Source organism: Pezoporus wallicus, unplaced genomic scaffold (genome assembly GCF_028554395.1).
Source record: "Pezoporus wallicus isolate ANWC-B61680 ecotype Strahan unplaced genomic scaffold, APGP_CSIRO_Pwel_v1 contig_3017, whole genome shotgun sequence".
Taxonomy (NCBI): Eukaryota; Metazoa; Chordata; class Aves; order Psittaciformes; family Psittacidae; genus Pezoporus; species Pezoporus wallicus.
In genome coordinates, this window is record NW_026638957.1 from 3,552,233 (window position 1) to 3,566,090 (window position 13,858).

Consider the following 13,858-nt stretch of genomic DNA (forward strand, 5'->3'; position numbering starts at 1 on the left):
CTTGTAAAAGAGTTATGTAACTTTGGTTTGGAAACCATGTCAGGAAAAAGGCACATCTTGCAGACATACTGGGTTCAGCATCAGACCTACACAGGCAGAACCGCAGCATGCACACACACAGGCAGGTTGCTGTGCAATTTCCAAACTCCCTGGAAGAAATATGGCCAGAACTAGGTGGCTCTTACCAGAACATTTCACTCACCTGTTAAAACCTGTTTTTTCCTGACAGAAGCACCTGGACCACTTCCCTTTACATGGCTAGCACATACCTCTGACTTGATAAGAGAAGGATGCTTAAGAAAGATTGCACCTGGACATGGCCAGCTGCTCGTAGAACAATTCTGGTCAACAGCTTGTTCCTCGAGTTCCCAACTTGCCTTTGGCAAAACAATCCGCTAAGTTCAAAAACCTTAAAACAACAGGATGCCACCCTAAAGAAAGAGGTTTGAGTTGATCAAAGCATTTTCCAGTAGTATTTAGAGCAATGTTGACACTCCAGAGGTTTAAACTTCAAATACCTCAAGCGCATGCTGTAAGAGCTATACAAACAGAAATCACACATGCATTTTCCCTTCACATGAAATAAGTGAAGCAACAGTAATCTTGGAAAACAACAACCTTAAGCTAATCAGCTGATCCTTCCAGTTTTTCCTGGAACTATTTCTTTTCAGCTGCTCTTCTTATGACCACAATCCTTTTAGTTTTCAGAATCAAGTCACAATTCCTTTTCCCGCCCAGCACTTACATATTGCCTGCCACTGTAATATTTAGATGCCAATTTCCACAAAATACGTGACTCATGACAGCCCTCCTCACAGGAAACTAATGTCCGCAGTTCCCTGTCAGCAATGTTTTTCCTATGTGTTTTGCCAGCCATTAGGCAAACTGAAGCATCTATACCCATGATTAAGCCCTTGCAGAATTAGTCTGATTTTCTTTAGCACCAGTATGCTAGAAAGAAAAAGTCTTTATCACAGTAAACTCCAGTAAGGTAGATTTTGAAGGAGATTATGGTCTCTGTAGCAAAACAATTCTTTACAAAGCATAGCAGTAACCATTTTACGAATCAGCTTAATTTGATTAGAACTTGTAGTAAAATAGTTCAGTATAGTAACTGAAGATGTACGTATGTTACTTTCACTGTAGAGGCAGGAATTTGCAATTATGTTAACTCAGAAGGCTTTCAAACGTTAATTAAAGGTACTTAAAAGTCATTTTAAATAAACTTAATTGTACTGTTTGCAGATTTGTCATTCTCAGCAGCAGAGAGATGGCACCATTTACCAGGAGAAAAAAAAAAAATCAAATCAAATCACTCCTTATGCTTCCTAGGATGGTGACAATCTAATACACACGCTTTAGGGGAGTCCCCCCCCCATTCAAAAAGTTCAGATTCAAATCTGGCAGATGTTAAGTATTCAGTATAACTGCTTCTGCTACTTACTTTTATACCCGTCTACAAATACACAATGCCTCTGCAAACGCAGTCTGATGGTATTGAAACAGCTCCTGCAACACTGCATGAATAACTTCAATGTTACATTGCGTGACTCGGGGCGGGGGACAAAAAAGGAGGAGGTTGAGGGTAGCAGAGTAAGTCAGACCACGTTAAGCATTTGTGCTCAACGACCACGAAAATGTTTGGAGTGTGGATGGAATGAAATTCTGGAGAAGTGATTACACAGAAAGCCTGAGGTTCCTGAACTCCACATGCCTTTTACTATGTCTTATCTCAGCATTTCAGAACTTCACTGCAGCATTTAACTCCTAAATACAGACTCCCAGCACAGTGCTGTCCCATCCTAATTAGGAACTAGTGCTGCTAGTTCTGCTCTGCGCAGACCTTCATGTCGTGCCAAGGTTGTCTACCACCTATAAATAACTAGCCACAGTGAAGCACCTTTCCGGCATCATCAGCCCCTTGCAGAAACCCTTCTCACTCCATCCTTTTCCCCCATAAAAAGGTGTGTTACCGGGATAGACATCCCTCCTCTCTCCTGTGCCATACCCGATGGAGCAGCTTTGACTCCTCTCCAACGGGAGCCCTTACAGAAGGGGGCCGAGCTCACACGCGGGCCCTTGACAGGGGGACAATCGTCCCCAAACCCCTTTTGCTGAGGGCAGTGCGGCGATGCAGCCCGGCGCTCTGCAGCAATGGCCTCAGGGCATGAGCGGAAAAGCGGAACCCTTCTACCCCGTCCGGGGGTCGGCTTTGCAGATCAACCGAAGCAGCGCCAAGGGTCAGCCCCAGCGCTGATGACGGGCGGGCCCGAACAGTCCCCGCCAGCAGGGAAAGACGGGGCGCCGGGAGAAGCGGCGGGGGCTCGGCAGTTCTCAGAGCCGGTGAGGGAAACCGCTGCTCCCCTTGAGCCGACGGGGCCCCTCGCACCTACCCCGGGCAGCTCTGCTGTCGGGGAGCAGAGAGGGCCGGCACCCCTCACGGCTATCCGCAGTCAGGCGGACCCCTGCCTCCTCCCCACCGCGAGCCAGCAGCCGCCTGTGACACAACCCTCCCGGGCAACGCAGCCCCCCGCCGCCCGGTGCGGCCCCGCCACCAGCCAGCCCTTACCGCGCCGCCTGAGGAGCTACGACAGCCGCGGCCGCTGTAGTTGCGGTTAGTCCCGTGCTGAACCCGGCGACCACGGGCCGCGACGGGCGGAGCCTAGCCACGGCCAATCACGGCCGGATGGAGGCGGGGCCAGGTGCGAGCCCGGCCGCACTACATGCCCCAGCACTCCCTGCGCTGCCCCACGCTCTAAGGACTGCGGGCGTCGCGCACAAGGCACCGTGGGAGTTATAGTCCTTCGGCTGCTCGGCGAGTCGCAAGTGCTCGGGTGCGACGGGGGAGCGTGTCTCGCGGGGCCGGGGTGCTGGGGGGTCCCGGGTTGTGCTTGGCTGGGGGGCCTGGGGGCAGGGCGGGGCAGGAGGCCCAGAATGGGGAGTCGGAGGAATGTGACAAAGATGTCATGAGATGACGGAAGAAAAGTGATGCCCTCGCGTCGTCCTTGTGTGTTTCAGCAGAGTCCTGGCTTCGCACTGCGGACTGGGCCAGCCCGTGCCCATGGCGTGTGCCGTACCCCGCTGCTGCACGGACATCTGCATCTGTCGGTAGGGAGAGATGGTGCAGGGCCTTGGCTGAGTGCCCCGGAAAAGCCTAAGAAACACAGCTGTAAAGTTCTCTCCATTTTAACGAGAGCAAGAGAAGCAAAGATCCTTTTTGAAAAGTAGAGGCACATGCTCTTTGTCTAATAGACCACACAGAAGAGAGCACACTGGCTTTCCCCTTGCATGCAGACCTTCGGTTAACAAATGAGTTTCCATTTTGTTGTCAAATGACTGCTTCAGGGCGCCTGCAAAAAGGCATAGTTCTGCTCTTGACTTTGCCATTTGCATGATTTGCACTGCCTCAGCTTTGCTTATGATCATAAATCTGAAAGGCCATTATGGGTTAGTCATAAGTACTTTACTAGAAGTTGGAATCCCCAGTAACCTGGCGTGTGTCCTGACACAGCAAAGCTGTTAAAATTCAGGTTGGTTCAGAGATGACCTTTTTGAACTGACAAAGACCATCATGCCAGTTATTCATTGTGAAAAAATAAGCCCTTAACTGATGCAGAGGGTTGACCAATGTACAGGGGGGTTGTACAAGGGAATCGTACAGGGGGGTTAGAGGAATTTGCTTGCTTAAACAAAAGTATTGTCTGTTGTAAATGCCTGCTAAGCAGAACAGAGACATCTGGTCCTACTGATAAGGAAAGCAGATGCCTGAATCTACTGATAAGGGGGAGAAGCAGATGATTTATGGCTGGGACACTGACCAAACTCTAAGGCCATACGTGAAGACTAAAAAGGTGAAAAGTGCAAGAAGAGGAAGACTCATTTACTTCATCTTGAAGACCCCTACCCAGAGGAGGAAGACTCATTTACTTCATCTTGAGACCCCTGCCCATGACCAGAGGGGGCACTGCGCAGGCTCAGAGGACCTTTCTGGCTCATTATAATACGAAGTGGGGATAGGACATGAATATGTATAGGCGTGTTGTGCAACCTTATGAATATATATAACTTTAGAGAATAAATGTAGAGGGAAACAACACTGAGGCACGCATGACTCTGAGGAATTATCCCCGTGCATCTCAGCGCTGAATAAAAAGCATACCTACTTTACAACTTCAACGAGTTGTGTAGTCAATCCACGCATCTAAACCACCTTTTCCCCTCTATTTAATCTGAGCTTAATAGCCACATGGGTTATGGTTATATTTTGAGTATTGTCCTCCCTCCCTAACTTACCTGATATCAGTTAAAAGCATCACTTGACTTGTCATGCAAGTCCAAAGGTGATTTTCATATTGTTTGTCATAGCTGGCCTGTGTGAGATAAGTACACCTTGTGTCAGCTGTCACCTCTAAAAAGGCTAAAAATATCATTGCCAAATAACATGTCTATAAATTCTACATTAATTAAGCATCAGCAGGATGTTCCTTACTGTGAAAAATAATAGATGGGAAAACCACTGCAGGAATCCTACATCTCAGTCAAAATATATCTGACTGGTACTAAAGACACCCAAGTAATACTCACTTTTACAGCTGAATCTGATTATTTCTTCGGTGGTGTTAAAAAGTTAGCAAGCCTTCCTGAATCATCTGGGAAGTCTGTCAAAGGAAAAGACATAAATGGTGTTGCTGGGTATCTGGGCTGAAGTAAGCAGGAAGATTGAGATAGAGTCGTGGGGAACCTCAGACAGAAACGGTTACATCTCCTGCAGCAGGAATCCAGCATGATCCTTGTGACTGCTGCTATCATGGAGGAGAAGAAATGAAAGAAATAATGTTTTCTCTATCACATAAGCACACATTTTATAATAAATTATAAATTTAATTATATAAAATACATAAAATTATTTTAAAAATTATTAAAAAAAAATCTTTTTTAAAATAGCACCTAAGTAAGGTGCTTACCTAAGTAAGAAAAATCATGATGGATTTATAAAATGTCTTGCTCCTTGCTCTGACAGCACTAAAAAGCAAAAGTAGCCATCAACTGTGTTCTCATAATGAAGCTTTGACACTCTGAAAGGTAGTTCCACCAACCCACGAAAGCTGCCCGCTACAAAGGAGAACTTAGACACTAGCAAACTCGGAAACTGTTGACCGAATGAGAACAAAACCCAAACAAATGTGAAACTTAAAAACTGCAGATAAGGCGGGTCCTTTCTTAATAAGAGCGATTTTACCAACCCAGGACAGGAAGTCCTACAAACCACAAGTCTGCCCTATGGTAGGGTTGGGTAGTTTAGCTCTGATTCTGTTTTGCTCAGAGCACTCAGAGAGGATTCTCACTCTCCAACATTGCTGACACTGTGCTGGCTTGAAGTGCTGGCATGATGGTAATAGTAGTTCTGGTAAAGCACAGGTTTCCCCAGAAAAGATTTTCCAGATTTCTGGCAGAACTTGAGATGGTTTAACACAGGTATTTATGCTACCATGCCACTGTCCTTACAGCTGACAAAATTTGGACTGAAAAGTTTTGCTTTTAAACTGCCAGGAAAGGTATTTATAAAAATGTACAGAAAGCCATTCTGGACTCACATATACTTCAACAGCATCTGAACAGACCAAGATGTGTTTTTAACCAGTCAAGAACATTTTTAGCTGGGAGAAAATGGACTGGAATCGTGAATCAAGCACACTTAGGGCATGTAACAGGGAGCAAGATGCAGAGGTTATACACTGGTATAGTGAGTGAATGTGAATCAGGTGAGTATTAGATTAAAACCCAGCTAATGAACCACAACACTCCCATGAGACTTTTTAAATTCAGTAGGGTATTTTTTTTAAGAATTACTGTCTACTTTTTGCAAAAATTGTCACCAATCATTATTGAACATTTTCAAAGGAAAAGTCAGAACAAATCCATAAATATGTCTTATGTGGGTGAATCTAGAAAATAAAACAGATAAAAGGATTTTATTCATTAAAAGAGGATTTTTCAATTATTTAATTCAGTAACAATGTTTAAGAATGCAGGGGACCAAGACCACATTAGTAATGTTTGATCCACAGGTGATTCAACCAAGTCTAGTGGAAGGTGTCCTGCCCATGGCAGGGGGGTAGGAGCTAGATGATCCTAAGGTCTTTCCAACCCTAACCATTCTATTCTATGATTCTAATATACTTTTACTACATATGCTTATTCAGCCACTCAACTGCATGGTGTACCACCATCATGCTTGAGTAGCTGAGTGATATAAAAAGCAATTTCTTCTCTTCCATCTCCTCCTTAGGGCTTAAAAGAATTTTCCTGAGCCAATCTGTACCCAGGCAGCATGGTCACCTGTCTCCAGACCCAGCATGGCAATGAATTGCTTCTGCAAGATCTACAAGATCAGCAACTTCTATTACCTGCTGGATTCTTAATCCAAAGGTAAATGATTGCTTAGCATCAGTCCTAGATTGCAGATACTCATATAATTTTAAGCTTCTTTGACCTATTTTAAACATTCTTACGGATGTTAATTCTTTGTAATTGCACTGGCTTGAGAACTGTTAGCAAAACAAAAATGAAATTAACAACAACAACAACAAAAACCTGAAAAAAACCCTCCAACCTAGTATGTAAGGTAAAGAGTGGGAGCAATTTATGTTAAACAAAACAGTGGGCTGAGTATGGTCTTTCAACATCTTCACTGGCAATGAGATTAGATATGTCAGACTAGCAATGATGCATGACTAGCTGCCTTGTAAAGGCAAACATCAGACATGGTTATCCCATATGTTTGAAAAGAGGGAAGATTTCGTTCTGATTGTAGCAAAACTAAGAGATTAAGAATGAGATGATTTTAGCTATTAACTGATTAGAGGAAAAAACAATGTTCATCTTTATTTTGGGAGGAAAATAAAGAAGAGACTTATGTGAAGTGACCTTATTTCTGAAAGAGAGTTAATGGGAGGCATATCATCATGGAAATAAACTGAGATTAAGTAAGTCTGGGAAGCAGGGAGATTCAAAGATGTATTATAGAATCACAGAATGGTTTGAGTTGGAAGGGACCTTAAAGGTCATCTAGTTTCAACCCCACTGCCATGGGCAGGGACACGTTCCACTAGACCTGGTTGCTCAAAGCCCCATCCAGCGTTGCCTTGAACACTTCCAGGGATGGGGCATCCACAGTTTCTTTGGGCAATGTGTGCCAATGCCTCACCATCCTCATAGTGAAGAATACCTTATCTAAATCTACCCTCTTTCAGTTTAAATCCATTGCCCCTTGTCCTGTAACTACATGCCCTAGCTACATGGAGCTCATCAGGAACTGAGTTTTATTCTATGAGACTTTATGTCCGTTTCTGTTAAAATTAAAAAAAAGCAAGAGTATTAAAGGATGCTAGGAGAATTAAGTCACTGACTTCTGCATAACTGCCAAAGGAGCACATGCATCACTGACACTTAATGGAATATTAAAGATGAGACTGAAATTCATCTGATGATTTTCTTTATGGTGGAAGTAGAAATTTGGTGCAAAGAATTTGGGGCATATACTTCTACCATGATCTGCCATCGAAAATGGGGGAATAGGGACACATACAGACATATGTTGAAGAAGACTGAGCTTAGAGACATCCTGATCTAGGTAGGATCTGTCTGCACATAAGTTTTGTATTTGGGTCTGAGAAAGTCTGAGTAAGTATGCCAGAAGTTTAAGTGCAAGACAGTCTGGTCACTACATACAGTTGCAGAACAGCGTCAGTTTCAAAACGAGAAGTTCTTTCTTGAACATACGCTTGCATGGAGAGGTAAGAAAAGGCTCCTCAGAAAAGCTAAATGCACTAAGTTTAGGGTTCAATTATTGTCCTACAAAAATCACAAAATCAGTTCCTATCCCCTTGTGCATCTTTTCTGCAGATGAAATCTTTCTACCTTTGTAGCCAAGTGTTAAGTGAGTTGTATGGGAAAAAAAGGGTTTGGTGTTGAATAAAGCAGGTATGAGGCGATAGCCTCAAATATCCATATGATCAGGAAATTCAAAGGAAGGACAATGTGTACTAGAGAAAACAAGCAGGGAGGAGGGGAAAGGGGTAGGAGTCTAAAGGTTAAAAAGCTACAGACATGTGCTAGCAGACAGTGGTTTCCAAATAAGCTGCGTGACCACACAATAGGGAACGTATTTGAAAAATTGTGGAACAAGGTAATGCCCAGCAGTAGCCTCAGTGGTGTTATTTATTGCAAATCTCGTTCATCAGCCTTTTCATACCTATAAGATATCCACTGAAAACTGTGAAAACAATTGCCAATTATAAAGTGTGTATGCTCAGAATGGAATTCTCTGAACTTCACTTCTGTTGTCTTTTTTCTTCATCTCAGGCAGTTGTGGAATCCTCATATCTGACTGACATACTTCCTAAACGTCATTTTACTCTCCAGACTTTGTATTCTCAAAGTTGCTATTTTTTAAATGTCACTCAGCACTTTTCATCTCCTAACTTTGGTAATTCTGGCAGCGTCTAGGAGGGCTGGCTTTGTTTCTTGTTAGGAGAACAAGATGCTAACTCTGTCACTTGCCTATGGAGGAAGGAAATAACATAGTTAGGACACTGCAAGAAAAGTTTCAATGTGATTCATTACAGGGAAAGAAAGAAATAGGAGTAATGAAAGAAAAGCAATGAGAAAGATTGAAAGAAATGTGTGTGTATGTGTGTGTAACAGTTGATTTATACTGTGGGAAAAGGAATACAAGCACAGCCTAACTTTGTGTATATCATTTTGATGCAAAAGTAAGGATGCAGCAGTAGAGACAGAGCAATCTTTCAGGGTGTAAATGAGCATGATCTAACTTCAAATGTCCCAGCTGTGAGTTGGCTGTATGTTCTAGCCTGGGCCCCTTGCATTGCTCCCCTGCACCTTGTGTATACCCATATACCCTTAATTACAGCCAGAATTAGCTGTATTAGCTAGAATTAAGAATTTCCGTAATTTCATATTAAAATGGAGCTCTTTTGAAAGTCCCCCCCCCAAGCTCCTGTCTGTTTGCACTAATGTTTTCCATGCTAGGTGTTTATGGAAGGTTTGCCTTCTAATGGTTTTCAGTTTATAAATCAGTCAGCCATATGAAGGAAAGCAAAAGGTGCATGTTTGGACAAAAGGCAACAGAATTGTGCCTCTTTACAAAATTGCTAGGTGAGATGCTCTTGTACCTGTATGCTTTGAAAAATTATATTAATTATTAAATAAGAAGAACAAATCTTTGAAGGTCTTTTAAATGCAAAGACACCATCTCTGGTTCTGGAAGTCCCTGAGTCAAATTCCCAGGGAGAACACAGCTGAGAAGTATCTCTTGTCCTGTTCTCATACCTTCCTTCACCACCTGCAGTTAGCCGCTTTCAGAGAGGAACCTGTGCTTTGACTGGCACAGCTGCAGTACTATAACCGAGAGGAATTACTATGTTCAAACTGTGGTCATGGCTTTTTGCTGTATTTATGAGAGGTCAGTCAAATCTGAGCAAGTTATATACCTTCAAAACCCAGAAGTATGTTGAAAGCTGGTGATTAAAATTCTCTGAAAAGTTCATTAGCATTGACCATGAGTCATCAGAAATGTTTATGCATTTTGGCAAGACCTGCTTTGCTCTGTTCAAGCACGGAAGAGGACTTCCTCTTTAATTCCTCCTCACTGTACCTCAATTCCACATCTGGAACTGCAAGATAACACCACCTGCCTCAGAGGCTGTGGGGGTGTGAACTGTGTATTGTGGGCACATGGTTTAGTGTGAGGTGTCCCTGCCCATGGCATGGGGGTTGGAACTAGATGATCTCAAGGTCCTTTCCAACTGTAACTATTCTATGATACTTTAATTCTATGTGACGTCTTGCATGAATGTAGGCTTACTTGGGAGTGTAGGTGAGATCAAGGAAGGTAGCCAAAGGAAGAGGTCATGTACCTTCCTTTACCATGGAGTACTTAAGGGGACATGTGCAGGTAGCATAGAGCTGTAACTTTTCACCTTAGGTTTTTCCACAGGAACCTATTTCTCTGCCTATACTTGGTCACATAAAGTCATAGACAACAGCCATACAAACCTATGGAACAAGTTAGAATCACAGAATGGTTTGTGTTGGAAGGGATCTTAAAGATCATCTAGCTCCAACCCCCTGCCACATTCATACCATTTTATTCAGTGATGCATTTGAGTGATGATTGGCATGAGGTCACATACTGAATGTTGAGAATTAAATAAAAGTTTAAATGACAAGTCATCCTGTGACCATGACATTATTTTCCAATCCTTGGTATTTGGTATATTTTCAAGATACTGCATGAAGCAAAGGCTTTAGACCAGATACGTTGTTTTGTAATAATATATCATGACATATATGCAAAAGAAGCCTGAATTCAGATGACAAAACTAACCTTTATTTTTTGCTGCTATATTTTGCAAATTTTGTGGGTTTTTTTTTCCCAGCACATTTTTGCATAGAAAATAACTGCCAAAGCTCTATTTCAGTGTACTTAGAAAACAGAATCATCCACTTGCTAAGTACAAGTCGTGTGACTATGTATCTGCTTTGCCTTTGCTAACAATTTCCATTCATGAACAATGAAAAACCTAGGAAACTGCTCAAAGTGGAAAAGAGTGATTAAAAAAAAAAAAGGAGAAATAATGCTGTCAGCTGCAAGTACTGCCTCTTTTTCCATTAACAAAACCAAAACTAAAGCTATGAAGTTTGAGGAAATGATTTAATCTTGCTGTGATATAGCTATTGTGGCATATACTTTCTAGTTTTATTATTTAAATCTCCTATGAGAGCTGTAATAGGAAAAACTTATATGTGCAAATTATTGGTAAAAATTACTTCTCCTTTGAATATGAATAGGGATCTAAAGGCTGTGTACAGACAGTCTAATTTTTCATCTACAGCCAGATACAAATCTCTTACTTTTCATGCTGCAGACAGAGAAGTGCAACCAGAACCTTTCAAACAATGCAGCAGCCTATGTAGCACGTCACATTGGGGCCTAGACTCAGAGCAGGGCACCTGTAAAAAGAAAAGGCACTTGTAAAGTTTTCAGTGGTAGTTAATGAAGCTGTATGCTCCTTGTGACAAAATTAGTATCACCACTCAGCCCTGCAGTCACAGGATGCTTGGAAGCAGCTGTCAATACAGCAGACATAAAGGGACATTATAAATAGGTCAGTGAAACAGGCAGCAAGTTCTCTTTCCTTCCTCTTTCTTCCCTGCCACCTGCAAATCCTTGCAACCTGAAAGCATCAATTACAGGAATAAAAATACAGACCTTAAAAAGGCACCAAGTAAAGATATATCACTACTCTAGATTCCTCTATATTATTCAGGGTCTAAACCATTTAACTTTCTGTGCTTTTTTTCCTGCCACACACCACAAATGCCTTTAGCTCTAGGATGTTATGATTAACTTGCGTGGTCTAGATAAGCTTCCCATCCCAGACTGGTGGTATTCGTTGTTAGGGTTCTAAATATTACATGAAGATACCCTACATTTTTTTGGCCTTCTGTAGGGTCCTGAATTCCTTATCTTAGTGTCTGAGAAGGTGATGTATTTACATTAATTGAAATGATGATTATGTGCAACTGAGCCACATGATATAGGAGTCAAAGGTTCTTTTGGTTTATTATTTCCAATGTGTTGCTTAATCTGTCATGAGGTAGGGTGGATTTTCTATTAACTCAAGCCACTGCTAGCACCATGAGTATGTTCTGAATAGGCAGAGAGCTGATTTCTCCTCCTTGGGTTTAAGCCTTAATGAAGCCCAATGATAATTGATAATTCATATCTGTAGACAAACATTTTCGAGCCATTGTCCTACACAGCAGCTGTCCATGATCTTCCCAAACATTGTGGGTTCCCCATAGGAAGAGGATTACCATCATAAGACGTAAGGAAACTGTAAACCAGAGGAGGGTACCTCATAACGACATTTAGCACACCTGTGAATTTAACCAGAGAATACTTGTAAGGTATGAACTGAGAAGATGACATCTACTAGAGCTCTGGAGAAATATGGATATAAGCCACCAACCATGCACTCAGAATTGTAATCAGAAACTCAGGAAGAGAACAGGTCATCAACAGAGGAGGATCTGAAGTGGCAGGAGTTGTTGAGTGATTTCATTCTCATTCTTCCTGGTACTTCAGGCATGAGTAGAAGTTCAACATTGATAAAGTATAGTGGTTAGTTGCAATATATTGTATAGAAAATTGTTAGAGGAAACAAAGGGGAAGTGTGGGAGAAAGAATAACAAAACTTAACTTAGTATTACATACACTTTTAAGCTATTCTTACTAAGAGTAAACATTTACAGAAAAGAGATAACTACCATAAAGTTTGAAGGAGTTCAGATACTGCAGGTTTGGGAAACTTAAGTAACATATGATGAGAAGGAAGGATGCTACAGCTGAAAGTATGGACATATTCACAGTATTGGAGTCCCTCTAAATACTCACCAAGTGTCTTCATTCAGACATCTCCGAGAAAAAGTTTAAACAGTAAAACATATAGGGACAAGAATGTGAGAGGGACCTTGAGCTCTCGCGTATAAATCCAACATCAGCCAAAAGGGTTTGATTTGAAACAGTGACTGAAAATGATGGAAAATAATGTCTCTAATTCAGAGTAGTCATACTTGGCAAGAGTAAGTAAATGTGAGTTTCATTTTGTCAAGGGAATTTATACATTTACTTTTTAGGACTGGAGCAGCTGTGAATGAAGAAGGTCCATTGTTATTCTTTTGCATGTTACATGAGCCGTATTACTGAAACTCTCTCTTGCAACCTTTGCCAGGGAGGGGGGGAGAAACTTGCCCAGTAGTACAAATCTGTCCAGAAAGAGTGCTGAGCATGTTCTCTATGCCAGGTCTCTTGGTTTCAGTGTGCACAAGTGCCCTGTTTTTGTCATGCAAACCCCTAAATCATGGGACTTTGAAAAAGGAAATGTGTTACTTGGGTTATCAGGAAATTACCTCAGAAAATCCTGACTTTTTTTTTTTTTTGGAAGGGAAACAGAAAACTGAAAAAAAAAAAGGGTTTTTAAAGCTTAGGTTGTATCTTTACTACTCCCAGGATATGCTCTTATAAAGGAGTCCCTGAAGATGTGGGAAGCCCTTGTGCTAACCTCAACTAATGTGTCTTCTAGGACTAGTCAAGATACCTTATGTGAACTTAATTGGAAAAAAGAAAAGTTAAGACACCTCAGTACATTTTCTTATTACCAAGTAAGTCACCTTTGCTTGCACAGCACCTTTCAAGTATTGTCAGCAGAAAAAAAGGTGATATTAGTGTTATCATACAGGACAAGCATATGGGAAGGATCGTTGCAACAGGATAAAGGTGAGCCTGGATATTAAAGACTGACAAAAGATTTGTGGATCCAGAGTGGTAAAAGGACCCCTTTTGTTATTTGTGTTTGTTATGTGTGGACAGGGGGTGGGGTATTCCTGGAGGCAGGTTCCATGGTATCTTACAGTTGCCCTTGAGGATCAGGTCATTCCCTTCACATCTTCCTCAAGTTATGGAGAACAGAACATGAATACCCCATGTACTTTCTTCTGGTCAAAATTCCTATTATTTATTGGCAACATCAGTGCATCAATGTCAAGGTGTTTTTTCTCCAGCATGCCTGTGGGATGCTCTGACATCCCAACCTGGGGTGCAGAGACAAGGAGAAGGCCTTCCCGGGCCTGAAGCAGGCCAGGGGCACCTTGTCTGGTCAGAGAAGGTGAAACAACTTCTGTCAGGCCCAGCCATTTATGAACTACCATCCTTAAAGACCCTGCCAGGAAAGGCAGGTTCACGCTCGGCCGTTAGCGAACCCCTGTCTCCGCA